We start from the raw sequence: 4,497 nt of genomic DNA, 5'->3' as shown, positions 1-4,497 counted from the left end.
ACCTTTGGAATTAGGGGCTTCAAACAAAAAGTAATTTGTTAAGGCCCTTGGACAAAGGTTTATTATTGGTTTTTAGACCCCCCAAAAAAAATTGTATTTTCAGTATTTATGTGGTACCTTTGATTATGAGATTTTTTTCTTTTTGGATAAGTAGACAAAGTCATTTTTAAAAAAAAATGTAGATGATTATATATTTTTGGGCAAATTACACAGTAATCCTTGTAGTTTTGCCCTTATATCATTTTGGTCATTATTATTTCAATTAGTTAAATTTGACTTTTAATTTTAAATTTTGTGTCAATTTGATAAAATTAATAACGCCAATTAGGGTTTTTGAAGGAAAATAGTCACTAAGCTAGTTGATGTTAATTCACCAAATTCAACAAATTTACAATTTTACTTATAAAAATATGACATATAACACTTACGTACAATTTTTTCATAAAAAAATACTAAAAGTTGTAATCAATTAAATAAAGACAAAATCATAAATTTTAGATCAAAATCAAATTAATTAAAATTACAGAATTTAAAATGATACAAGAATCTACTAGTATAATTTCTTCTAATTTTTGTTTTTCTGAGCTTTGTACAAAGAGAAATAGAATTTGGGGCACTCAGTCGTGTACATCATCGATTATAAAATAATTAAATTGGTTTAATAATTGTAATACGATAGTTTTATTATATTTGTCTTTAAAATTTGGACAATATAAAGTAAATATGAAAACCATTTAGGATAACATTTTACACTTAAAAATATTTTTGGTGTAAATTGATTTTGTACACAAAAAAAAAAACTTTTTATTTTGCAAGATTTGGTTGACACTTGAAACAAAAACTTTCTACCATATGCATTGGGTAGAAACCAAATCAAGAGTAACCTTTTCACCTTTGAAAAGATCAATGTGCTGAAAGAGCCAAGTTGAAAGTGAACTTCTTAAGAATTAACTTATAATTATTTTAGGAACTATGATAAAAAAAATATTTCACTTACTTTTTATTCAACCAAACAATGTTAAATGGCTATTTTACATCTAAACATATAGAACCTTAATAATTATCAGATTAATATAATTTATTTCATGAAAATTCACACACAAAAGTCAATAAGACCATCTCCAATGTTGTATTAGATTGAGCATTAGATTTGAATTTGATGAAAAAAGTCACTTTTTTTTTCCTTTCCAAGGGTTTCACCAAACTGAGGACCCGCGTGAGATTTCACCATTTCACATTTCACCAAACTGATATCAAATTGAGAACGGAGCAAAAGTTTTACCAAACTGAGGACCCGCGTGAGATTTTAGGATTTCACTGTGCATTTATATTGGAGGTGGGGCCCGCCGATCAACTGGCCGGACATCCGACCGATTGACTCACCGGTCGACCGGCACATGCATAGCTGTCCCAATCTGCTTCAATTTTTGGTTGGCTTGCGAACTGGTTCAAATAGGTAGAATACTGCTAAACCTTCTAGGTAGAAAACTAGAAAGAAGGAAAATCGTATTATTGTCACACATCTCTCTGCCTCCATTGTATCTTAGCACCTCAGCCCCCAATCTACTTTCATCATGTTGCAACTTCGACTCTTCTACCTTCTTTGCCCATGGATGGGTCTTCATCAATGAAATCATTGATGGGTCTTTGTGCTATGGTTGAGAGAGAGAGAGAGAGAGAGAGAGAGAGAGAGAGAGTCTTGCATTGATGGGTCGTCTGTCTGTTATGGTTTAGATGAAAGGAGCTAGTGATGTGGGATCACCAAATCTGGGTATCCCTCTTCTCCGTCTCCATCTGTCTTTCATCTCTCATCTATATTACTGTGAGAGCACTATTGGGGGGTTGTGATTCTGGGTACTTTTGGTGGTGGTTTTCATTCAACAAGTTTCATTTATTATTGAAAATTTGCTAATGGAAATAGAAAATCTTTAGCAGTTTCCGCAAAAATCCATCTCAGAGCCTTCATTTTCTGGTAAAAACAGAGGCCAATAAAAAGAAGGAGAAATGGAAAATGGTGAGGTGCTAGTTTAAATTTTCAAAATTTGTGTTACTCTCTTCTTTTCTTACCTTTTCAATTTTTCTTTTTATTACACAAATCCAAAGTTTTTAAAGGCGAATGCGTACCTTGAGACGTTTTACCCCTCATGAGGCGAGGCGTAAGCATTTCAAATTTCAAATTTCAAATTTTAATATTTACTGAATAAATTAAATATTTTTAAATAGTTAAAAAAATAAAAACAAAATTAAATATAAATGTGTAAATACTTTTCACTTTAATGCGTTGAACATTTTACTGCATAAAAAGAAGTTTTCCTTCACTGAAAGAGAAATCGATATTCTTAACTTCAGTGATTGAACTTTTCACTTGACCATTAACTGTGTTTTTCTTGATTGATCATTTACTTAATTTTTCCTGTAGAATATAGTTGTAAAAATGGATTCTTTTTAATTTTTTATGTTTAACAATCTAAGCTTGGCATCCTCCAAAAAATCCAAAAAGTCAAAAAGTCGCTATCCTATTTAAGTCACATCATCTTGTTTAAGTCACATCACCTCTCTAACACATTACTTCAAACCCAACCCAAATCCAACCCATATTTCATAAAAAGTCAAAAAGTACACTTATTTAGTTTTCCCAAACTTGACTTAACAAATGCCCAAGGCAACTTCTGCATGTGCATACTCCTCACATGCTTATGCGCAAAAGGCGTAAAAAGCGCACTTAAGGAGCATGTCTCAAACTATGATGCGAAAGCCTTTGGGGAGTAATGCTTAAAAATCAAAGCCTTGATGCGTTTTACCTTAGTCTCAAGGCGAGGCGATCATTGAGGCGAGCCTCAAGAATGCCTTTTAAAACTCTGCACAAATCTAAGATTCAAACACAATATTCAGTGTAGATTAATCAGGAAAGGAAAATATTTAATGGAGGGAAAAAAAGAAATGGGAAATAGAAAGGGAGAGAGAGAGAAAAAAAATTCAGAGCCCCTAATCGATCGACCAGCTGGTCAATCGGTCGGTCGGTCGTCCCACCGGGCATCCCCATTATTTTAATGCACGTTACAGTGCAACGGTTGGAGTTGCTCGTATCAGATTGAGAAAATTGCCTTCTTTTTTTTATTCAGATTTAATGAAAAATTTGTTGAACCATTAGAGATGCTCTAAGATAAACAATTTAGAGTATCTCCAACCCTGTTTGGCATTTTGCCTATTTTTTCTTTTTTATTTACCTATTTACATTTTCATTTTTTTACTTCAATTTGTTATTTATTTTGACTATTCATCCAAACAATACTCGCATTATGAAATGTCATATAAGCAACAAAAACGAAATGAATAATCACAAAGGTCAAATATATTTTGCTTAACTTTTGAAAACTAACCATATTTAGCTAACAAATTTGAATTGAGACAAAATGCTTATCATATATCTAATGTATAAGAGTTAAAGAAAGTGAGTTACACAAGACATTTTATTTAGCAAAAATTAAATGTCTATGTACATTGAAGATGCCTGATGTAGACCATGATGACTCCACGGATTGAGCCAAAAAATATATATATATTCCTTTTTGCCGGCTAAAACGTGCGGAACACATCTTGGACCTATAGCGTTCACATGAGCAAATATTTAAGTGGGGTATTTGCATAAAAATATATAAAATTCACTTATGTTAAATGAGAAAATTTAATAAAAAATAAGATTATATAAAATATTTTCCTTAATCAATTTGTTTTCTTGTTGACAACGAAGAGATATTTTTTCTCAGTCCCATTGTTTTTTTTTGGTCAAGCAAGACAACTCCAGCTAAGATTGTAAATGAACAGAATCGTTTGTGAATAGATTCAAACTCGATTCGGTAAGAGTTTATTCGAACTCAATTTATTATTATTATTATTATTATTATTTTTTGCGTTCGAACTCAAACTCGTTAAATTTTTAATAAATAAATTCAAACATACTAAAACTTAGATCGTAAGCTCGGCTCATTAGTTGACTTGTTTAATATTTATTATTTATATATTAAATAATGTAAAAATATGTATAAAAAATAAGATAAATATATTGTTGAAAAATTGGTTTTTATAGGTTTATTTTGGGCCAACTTTGAGCCCAAAATTGAGTAGGTCCCACATATCTTTTGGGGTGGGTCCGAAGATGTGACATGTTCCTTGCCGTATGGCAAGTCACATGGTGAAGGCGGTTCGTCAAAATCATTTATGAGTGAATGAAAAGTTGACGTCGTTTTCGGATTCGTGGAATTAGACAATTAAATAACTAAATGTGAGTTTCTTTGTAAGGCTTGTCCCACATTAGAAACTTAAGAGAACTTATGTGTGTATATAAGTTCTAAGTGGCAATATTAGGGTTGGGCCCTAAGTTTGTAGAAGGGAGAAGTTATGGATAAAGTAAACCTTAGCCCAAATCACCACACGCGTGCGCCGCTGATCGACCGACCGGGCTGGGCCGTGCAGTGCACAGGTGTGGGTTGTGGATGG

Source organism: Camellia sinensis, chromosome 7, assembly GCF_055761805.1.
Source record: "Camellia sinensis isolate YWXY chromosome 7, ASM5576180v1, whole genome shotgun sequence".
NCBI classification, from domain to species: Eukaryota; Viridiplantae; Streptophyta; class Magnoliopsida; order Ericales; family Theaceae; genus Camellia; species Camellia sinensis.
Note: the sequence above shows the minus strand (reverse complement) of the source record.